A 10,438-nucleotide genomic window follows, 5' to 3' on the forward strand; every position below is an offset into this window, starting at 1 on the left:
GTCTGTATAGGTTTTCTGAGCTGTCCCTGCATTCAGCTCTGCACACCTCCCCCACCTTTTAAATGGTGCTAGGGCTGAAGCAGCCCAAAAGATGCTGGGGAAATCTGGCATTTTTCAGGATCTGCCTTTTGACTCCCTTAAATTGCTGCCGTTTTCCAGTTGAAAATGACCCCCCCAAAAAGCTGAAATTGCTTTTTTGGGTCTATTTTCAGTTCAGCTTTTTCTGGATGCCCAGTCCTATGAGAAACTGAAAATAAAGTCCACCAGCATCCTCTGATTCTTTCCCTTCCAAACTTTGTAACTGTGGTAGAAATTGTTGCTTAGATGAAGGCATGGAGGTGGTGGATTAGCTGGTTTTCTTAAAGATTCTATCATAGTCCACACCTTCCTTTTTCTAGTGCCTAGAGCCCTACACTCTGTCCTGCAGGAGAATCAAAAGTGGCTGGGACTTTTCCCTGCACAGGTACCAAAGCAGTCAGTTAAATTTTCAAGGGCATATTTTTGAAATGATATAATACTATTCATAAAGTTCCATTTTTCTTTGACAAATGTGCAGATAAAGCTTGGCAACAATCGTCACACAGAGCACAAAGTAGCATTCGGCACCAATTATGTAGAACCACAAGGTGGCAGCAATATGTAAGACGAAAACAGATGACATGGTTTAGTGAAGTAGGGGAGCAAAGTTCCTTGAGTTAGGTCCCTTCAGATCAGACAAGCTGTTTCTATCTTGTCCAGGTCAGGTACCTGCAGGTGGCTGTCTACTAGAAAATAAAATGACACCTCTGTTCAGAGCAATTCCCTCCGTCTCCTGTAGTCTGCTGAAATGTTCCTGGTTACTGGATCCTGTTCAATGCCATCATAAAAACACTTTCTTGGGGTTAAGACCTGAGCAGGAGTCTGTGCAGACCTGCTTAGAATTGATTTCACTACCCAATCATTCCTTGGATAGTGAACCCAAGGGGTTTTCTGCTGTTGCACATATTTCTGGAACTCATCAGAGTTTCCTTGTGTGAACTTCAAACCAGGAAAGCATTCTCAGGAAATGAAACACCAAGTATGCCTTCCCTATTGATCACAGTACTTTTCTGTTCCACCCATTCCCACCCCCAGATAGAGTAGATGAGAGATACAGATGATAATCATATTCCAAGTCTTTCTGATGGATTTTGCAGGACTCCCCACTTCAGTAACTGTTTTTGCCCCCCCCCCCCATTTATTGCATATAGAGTCCCAATGGTACAGTTGACCACAGTTAAGCAAAACAAGTGTTTTTTATTATGATTTTTGTATTTCTGAACATTTCTTAGCATTTGTATTTATATCTTTGGATATACACTGTTGAACTAGATGGTATGTTCCAATAATAGTCCATTAAGCATGGGGTAGTAGTTAAGAGCAGTGGGCTCTGATTTGGAGAACCGGGTTTGATTCCCCACCTCTCCACATGAGTGACAGACTCTTGTTTTGTGAACTGGATTTGTTCCCCAGCCTGCTGGGGATGCCTGCTGGGTGACCTTTGGGTAATCACAACTATTTGGAACTCTACTCTCTCAACCTCACCTACATCACAAGGTGTCTGTTGTGGGGAGAGGAAGGGAAAGGAGTTTGCAAGTCGCCTTGAATCTCCTTAGAGCAGGGGTAGGGAACCTGTGGCTCTCCAGATGTTCAGGAACTACAATTCCCATCAGCCCCTACCAGCATGGCCAATTGGCCATGCTGACAGAGGCTGATGGGAATTGTAGTTCCTGAACATCTGGAGAGCCGCAGGTTCCCTACCCCTGCCTTAGAGGAAGGAAAGGCAGGGTATAAATCCAAACTCTTCTTCTTCTATTTATTTATGTTTTAGGTATCTTGGATTTATATCTCAGTCTTCCCCACACTTCAGCAAGGCAATATCTCAAGTATGCATTTAAAAATAGAAACAGTTAAAATAGATTAAAACTCCATAAAACAGTACAAATAATAAAGATGGCACTGTAAAGTCCTAGTAGAGCTGGCTCCCATGACTAACACACTCTTCACAAAGTAAGCGGGGATGGGGACAGAGGGGAGCATAAAGAAAGGGGCTCTGCCCAGTGACCAATAGATATACTTTAATGTTACAAAGTTGTTTAGGAGATGCATACATGCTGAATTATCCATAGTATATGCTAAGTATATTTGTTTTATTATCATCTTTCTCATCTAGCTCCTGACCTGGATAATCCAGGCTAGCTCAGTCTTGTCAGATCTCAGAAGCTAAGGAATGTTGGTCCTGGTTAGTACTTGGATGGGAAACTGCCAAGGAAATCTAGAGTTGCGACATAGAGGCAGGCAATAGCAAACTACATCTGGTTGTCTCTGGCCTTGAAAACCACCATAAGCTGGCTGGGACATCACTTTATGGCATTTTTCACTACCACCAATCTATCCCTAGTGGAATTGCCTATTGCAGGATGAGTGAGATAAGGACACATTCTGGATTAGTCTTTAGTTTATTACTTGCAAAATTGCTTTCAAACACAATAAAAAAACATCAAAGACCTAGGTACATGAAATACTGCCTTCTCCCCTACAGTTAAGATTGTCTTCTGATACCCAGCTCTGTGTGACCCAACTGCTGGAAGTAAGATGGATCAGGGGCTTTCTGTTGCTGTATCAACATTATGACATTCCTTTCCAACCAAGATTCACCTGGTACCAAACCTGCAACCTTTTATTCAAGAGGTATTTTTTTAATGATCCCAAGCTTTTTGTTTACTTGTTCTGCCTTCCCTTTCCATTTGAGTACCATTTTTAAAATCACAGATGTATTATTTTATCTCTACTGGCTGTTACAATTATAGATCAGTTATAAATGTATAGTACTATTTTTATTATTTTTCAATAATTTAATTGCTGCTTTTCATTGCTTTGGTTGCTGCTGGGTTTTACTAGTTCTACTGATTTTACTGATGTCGTATTTTATTGTGAGGAGTGAGTAGAAATATGAATATAAGAAATGCCTTGCTGGGTCAGATATTCATTGTTTTAAAGTAAGTATCTAGGCTGTTTCAGTGTGACTTTTTTTAAAAAGTGGAAAATTGAGGATTCAAAGAACCTGATAGATTATCATGATTCTGAAATTATATGTCAATTAATTATTATTATTTTAAAAGCCTGGTAGCGGGGGGGGGGTGGTGGCGGCGGCAGCTACTAAGGAGCATACATAAACTGGTGCCAAGGTGGGCAAAATTGGAAAGATCCAAACTTTTCCCCTCATATGGGTACCACTGTAACTTTGCTGCAATTTGTCCAAAACATAACCTCAAAGTGTTTTTGGGAAAAATCACAGAAAGATGAAGAAACCCCAGGAGGTGCGTGGTAATATCATCATGAGGCTGAGAGGAAATCAAGAAAAGCACTTCCTACCAGGGTCCAAGTTGAAGCAAACATCCCTTGGACATGGGCCAAACTAGATGTTATGATGTCCACAGATCTGACCTGTGTATGCCAACACCATTTTGATCAGCGCAGCGGCAGCAGGTGATCTTGTTTCACATCCCATCCAATACCTTTTTGAGTGCTGCAACTGGGTGGCTATTTTAGCATTTGAAAAGGTGTGGGGGCGAAACAAGATTGCCTGGTCCTACCATGCTGTGAGCCCAATCAAAATCAGGCCCTAGTGGCATTTTTACATGGCTGAGTTCCACTTTAAAATGGTGTCAGCATCCATGAAACAGACTCATGGATGCCATAAAGTCTCATTTGGTCCTAAGTGACCTTTAACAAACTATTTCCCTGATGTGACCTGTTGGTGCAGCAGTGATCAAGTTTAGTGGAAATTAAGAGACAGCCCATCCTATCAATTAGGGTCTTGTTCCTCCCCACCACTATTATTTGCTGTCAAGGAGAGAAGGAAATTGCCAAAACAGATTGTAAAATGTTGCAATGGTTAAACCAAGTCAATAACCTCATCTTGATCCGTTTACTCGCATTGTTTTCGCAGAATCTGAGGTAATATCTTGAGAGGACTGCAGCAAAAGCCCATTTGTGAAATCAGGCTCTCCTGTGGCTCTATTAAGCATCTAATCAGGTATCTGTGGCTTCATTAGGTATCTAATAGTCTGACAGAGGATCCTCTGGTTTCCATTTGCTTCTATGTAACAAAAAAGTTAATGAGATCTTGCCAGTACACCTCTGATGAAGCTTAAGTTTCCATGGTTCTGATTGCAAATAATTGTTTATGGAAAGTTCTGCTTGAAGGAGGTCCCCCTTTGAAGCAAAAATATTTAAAATATAATTATTGTCACACTATTATGGAGCTGAACATATTTTGTTCATCAAACTACAAACACTGTAAGAAACATTTACAAGCAGGAAGGAAGGAGCAGGACTGTTAGGAATATTCTCTGGAAAGGCAGCTCTGTTTTAGCTAAAGTTTAACATCAACGCTGCAACATCCAGGAAAGTCTGAAGAAACCAGCAATAAATATCTTAAATGAAATGGGCCAGACTATTAGCTCGCTTGGAACTCACATCTTCCCTCCAATCAGAAACCTTCCTCTAATTCAAAACTCAATGTGTTCATGAGTAGTACCTTGAATCTTCTCAAAATCTCTTTGTTATTGATGTGCATATTCCAGTATTGAGCCTTAGTGAATAGTGTTTTTAACTTGGGCCTCCCTAGTTTACATACCAAACCACTAGGATATCTATGAATGGATCTTCCCAGCAATTTTAAAATGGAAAGAGGAGATTAATCCTTCCTGGTGCATGTGGATCTTGTTCCAGAAGGGAAAAAGTCAGAACTAATAACAGCCTCATGGATAATTTAGTGAAACTGCTTAGGGATAGTTAGGTCTTTGTGGTTTTGATTCAAACTGAAGCCTTGCACATGTGTTGTTTTGGTGTGTGTTTTTTAATGCTGGGGGAATCTTCTAGTATCCTGCCTACTCTGACTCTTAGCTGAACCTTTTAGCTGTTTTACTATATTTGCTCTCAATATTCTCCAAGCAGAATTTAAGGAATGAAACAAGAAGGCTAATTTATTTTCTTAAGAATGATATCTAACCATTTGATGGGGGAGCCGCAACCATTAATCTCAAATATGTTTAGGGTATCAATGGTGAAGAAAAGAAATCTTGCCCTGTTCAGTTACTCCACAAGTTCTAGAGCTGTGCCTTGGCATGGCTAAGAGATTCCAGGACCGAAGCTTGTCTTAACATCCCTGGAAAGTGGATTCTATTATTTTGAGATGGCATTATTATGAGAATATGAAATTATGTTCTTAACTCTGGAAATCAAATGATAACGGATTGGACACTAGATCCTTGAGATCTCTTTTGCACTCTTGAAAGGGAACAGGAGCAGTGATTTAGAGTTCGCAGCTGATTCCTGACAAGGTAGGTGAAAGGGCAGACTAAGGATACACAATTCCAGCAAACAAGGTCACCATGGAGAATACTAAAGGGGTACAGTAGCAGTGTTCTTCTATTTGGCCATCTTGTGTGTGGTTCTTCTGAATGTGAAACTTGGCAGAGAGAAACTGGATTCTCCTCTTAGTTTGAGCAATGGGTTTGACAGCTACATACTTTAAAAATGTCCTTTTACATTATGCCAGTTACATTAAAAATGCCTGTTACATTTAAAAAATTACACTTTATTGTTCTGTGCCTCAAATTGAACTGTGGGATAAATATTATTATTATCCCTCCCTTTCCCCAAGGAACTCAGGAAGGCATATGATCACTCTCTTCTTTTTATCCTAACAACATTTCAAAGAAGACTAGACTGGAACAAACTGGCTGACTAGTTTGTCTCATGGAACAAAGCCCTTTTACAGGTTCAAGTCTGTGGTTGTTCAGTGCTGAATAGTACCAAATAAACGCTTTTAGCCCCTCCCCCACCCAGAGCTGAAACAGTTTGCAAAAGTTACAACAACTTTCTGTGATGTTAATAATGGGAAAGTAGTGAGTCAGTTTGGACAATTGAAAATGGAAGCCTCTCATATAACCTTGACAGATTGTTTATTTAAGGACCGAAGCTGTTTCCAGTAGCTTTCAAAAATAGGCTGTTTTAAGGGTGGTGTTTCCCAGCATCGTTAATACGACAAGCCATTGGGAATTTCCCAGAGTACTAGCTGGCAGGACTGAACGTGTCACCTGTAACAAGACTGCCTTGCACTAGCATTTTTATACTGTTTCTTTTCTGTTTGCTCCAATGGGCTAAACAGCCATTCCTCGGGGTCATTTCAGGTCAGGAAAATGGTAGCCAGAAAGGTGCTTAAATTATCCCCTCCGCCAGGGTCCTGATCCAAACTGGAGTCCTGCAAAACATGCCAAATTAACAACAAAATATTTCCCAACTCCAGACATAGAGTTTCCACCCTTGCATCTGTTTTGGCCCCCTGCCTGCTTTGTTGAGTTCCTTCCACATTACACTGCAGTCTTTAGTAAATCATTAAAAACTTTTCTCATTCTTTTGGCTTTAGCAGCTAGGAATCACTGAATGCATTTTATTTCGTTGTTGATCCCCTCCCTCCATTTCTTAATAATTTGTAATAATTGTAATTGAATGTCTACAATGAATTTTAAATACTACTATATTTTTGTCATGTAAATTGCTTTGAATGCAAAAACACAGAGCACAGGTTAAAACTAATGGGAAATGCCATAGTCAGCATAGCCTCTTCTTTCCGATGGACTGTTCTTTGTATATTCAGAGTCGAAGATGGCAGATGAATCTTGGATCCATGTGGTGTCCCAGATGGCCTTCTGGTCTTAAATGTGTCCTTCCTCCCCAATGATCCTAAAATTACTTCCATTTAAATTCAGCTCAGCTTCAGAGCTTCACACACTCAGGTGGTAAATATGAAGTTGAAGAGGCTCTGTGCTTGGTAGTGATTATTTATGTTTTTATACCGATATATTTTACCTTGACAGCCAGTATGTTGTATTGGTTAACAGCAGTGGACTCATATCTGGAGAACCAGGTTCAATTACCCTCTCTTCCACATTAAACCTGCTGGGTGACCTTGGGGCTGTCACAACATGGGCACCTCCACCACCCCAGCTTCACCCATGGGGACTTCACTGGCTGGCTCTGTCAGCTCAGCCACGCTGTCACTAGTCTCAGAAGAGGTGGAAGCAGATTCCCCCCTCTGTCCTGGGGGGAATGTTCCAGGTCATTAGGGAGAAGTCCAGCAACTTCCTCTTTGGCCTCTGGCTCTGGTTCCTTTTAGGGAGTTGCCTGAGCCTGGAGTAAGCTCACCCTGGAACTTGGGATTGAGTCGTTCTCCTGTCTGTGTTTGTTTTGTCCCCCTTCCTATCCCTCCTCCAAGCCTCAGGTGCTGCTTTCCCTGAAACCATCTCCCAAATCCCCCTTTCATCTGTGTGAGTGCAGCTGCCTGTAGTCTGCCTGATAGCTCTGCTGATGAGGGTGGAGTCTGTCTCTGCTCTGCTTGGGATTTTGCCCCATCCTCAATTCTCCAGTCTGGCTTCTGCGGTGCTAGCTGAAGGAAGCACTCTCCTCTGGCTTCCACCCATCTCTCCCCTCTCTCCACCACCCAGCCCTGTGGCTTCCTGGTGAACTTTGGACTTGTGCACTCGGGCAAGCTTTCCCAGAGTGAGGCCAGGAGTTCCAGGACCACTCCCAACTTGGGTACACAGCTCCTTCAGAACTCTGTCAGCCCATGCTGAGGACCTATGGCAAACCACCTCCTGGCAATCTGCTTACCCTCCCCTCTGCATTCCTGACCTCATGCCGTAATGATAGGTACTTCACTAATAAATAATAAATGTCATTATGCCGGGCAGTGGACAATACTGCTAAGTCCTTGTCTCAAGGGCAGAGACACAAAACAAACTGGAAGGGAGTTGCCTGTTTCAACACAAGAAGCAATACTCTCTAATCAGATAAATGCTGACGGTCTAAGGGTTGGGTGGGTAGGTTGGTCATGATGATCAAGCTCAAACTTCAGCACTTGGCTTACTGATGCTGCATCACACATCAGAGCATCACTGACTTGCAGTCTGCTCCCAGACTCAGTTTGAGTTTGCTTCTACCTGGAGATAGAGGATTCTTGGTTGTGCTCTGTTTGGCACTCTAAATGAAGAGGCATTTCCAGAAGCAACGGGAAGGATTCTCTGTGGTATCCTCCTGTACACACCATTCCCCTCTCTCTTCACTGTAGGAGTGCTTTCTGTGAGGTTTTTTTTTTAATGGTAGAAATGATACCATAGTGATCTACCTAAAGCCATAAAAGTACCGGTAACCTTGAATTTGTGTAATAAATTACTGGACATTTTATTTCAGCTCTTCAGTCATTGCTAAGCAATATAACATGTGTCAGGCAGATGGTCCCAGTTTCTATCCCTGGCATCTCTCTTTTAAAAAAATAACTCTGGTAGAGAACCATTGCTAGTCACAAAGGTTGGCTAGTAGACCAATAATTGACTTGATATACAATAGATTCAGACACGATTCTCTAGTTATATTCCAGTACAGAAGCTGCATTTTAGGGCTAGATGTAATTATACTGCTCCAAAATATATGTTCAAATTCACCCCTGTCTTTTGAAACTAGTGACATCATCATCAGATGCCTTTGATTGCTTAATTTAGTGAGTGCTCACAGTTCAGACAATGAGCCATTTAAGCAAACATAAATCCACTTAAGCTCAGACTGTTAGATTACTTTCTGCTGGGACATGAGGGTATAAAATTGCCCTCTAGGAAAAAAAACCAAAGTTACTTAAAGAATATAATTATTTGGCCTTTCACAAACATTAAGGCAAAAAACACAGATAGCAATGATGTCAGACCCACTGACTAAAAAATAAATTGTGACAAAATGGAAGTTAAGCAGATGCGGATCCATTGTTTATTTAGCACTACCCATTCCTGACCAATCAGGTCATGGTGCCTATACTGGTGTTACCAAATGAGAGAGACAGAAAAACCTGAAATGACACATATCATTGAGCCAACTTGTTGCTTTGTAAACTTTTACATTCTTTGTCATGGTCCTTCCTGCTGTAGCGTGGCAGCACACCGGCCCTGCCCAGCCAGCACATTCTTCCTTAAGCAAAGGTGTTCACTTAGAGCAGGGGTGTCCAACTCTGGCCCTCCAGATGTTCATGGACTATGATTCCCAGAGCAGCAGTGGCGTAGGAGGTTAAGAGCTCGTGTATCTAATCTGGAGGAACCGGGTTTGATTCCCAGCTCTGCCGCCTGAGCTGTAGAGGCTTATCTGGGGAATTCAGATTAGCCTGGACACTCCCACACACGCCAGCTGGGTGACCTTGGGCTAGTCACAGCTTCTCGGAGCTCTCTCAGCCCCACCCACCTCACAGGGTGTTTGTTGTGAGGGGGGAAGGGCAAGGAGATTGTCAGCCCCCTTTGAGTCTCCCTCCCGGAGAGAAAGGGGGGGATATAAATCCAAACTCTTTCTTTCTTTCTTCTCTTTCTTCTTCTTCTTCTTCTTCTTCTTCTTCTTCTTCTTCTTCTTCTTCTTCTTCTTCTTCTTCTTCTTCTTCTTCTTCTTCTTCTTCTTCTTCTTCTTCATCATCATCACCCCCTGTCAACTGCTGGCAAGGGCTGATGGAAGTCATAGTCCATGAACATCTGGAGGGCCAAAGTTGGACACCCCTGACCTAGAGCCTTGTTTTAATTTAACCTTTAATGTTGTGTGTGGACTCTTAGCTCGAGTCTTGGAGCTCATATTCCATTTGGAGGTGTGGTTAGAGGCAAAGTATGTTAGAGAACATGGAGTCATTGGGCTTTCTTGTATGCCTGTCCATGTACTTGTAAAAAACTATACAGCTGAATAGAAACTCTGCTTTTTTAGGGTTCCTGATTCCACAGGGAGAGCCTTCTCTTGAGTATAATCGCTGTTGAGCAGATCTTCAACTATATCAGTGCATAAAACAGAAACAGCCACCATAATTCCACTACCCCATCACACAAGTGTTCATTCTGACTAACATTTTGAGAGCCAGTGTAGCACAGTGGTTAGGAAGCTGGACTAGGATCTGGAAGACCGAGGTTCCCATTCTCATTCTTCCATAGAAACTTTCTGTGTGACCTTGGGCCACTCACACACATTCTGCCTGACCTGCCTCACATGGCTTTTGTGAGGAAAGACAGAGTCACAGCCCCATCCAAAGGGTTGGGGGGGTGGGGTACAAAACAGCTTAGGGGAGTGGAACAGGGCTGCATGAGTAGTTGTGCCCTCTCTGGGTCACTTATCCCAGTGGAGGTGCAAAGATGGTGGCCCTCCAGAATGCCTGGACAGCATATGCAATGATGGGGCTCTCGCCAACATTCCTGCACTGCTGCTGCCCCATCAGTACAACAGGGACATTCTGGAGGCATTCCCAGGGGTGGAGCTGAAGTTAGTCAACTTCGGCCCCTTCCGCACGGAGGCCTCAGCAGCCCTGGGCTAGGAATGAAACTGTAAGTCACTTTGGTGCTCC

The sequence above is a fragment of the Sphaerodactylus townsendi genome, linkage group LG03 (assembly GCF_021028975.2).
Source record: "Sphaerodactylus townsendi isolate TG3544 linkage group LG03, MPM_Stown_v2.3, whole genome shotgun sequence".
Taxonomy (NCBI): Eukaryota; Metazoa; Chordata; class Lepidosauria; order Squamata; family Sphaerodactylidae; genus Sphaerodactylus; species Sphaerodactylus townsendi.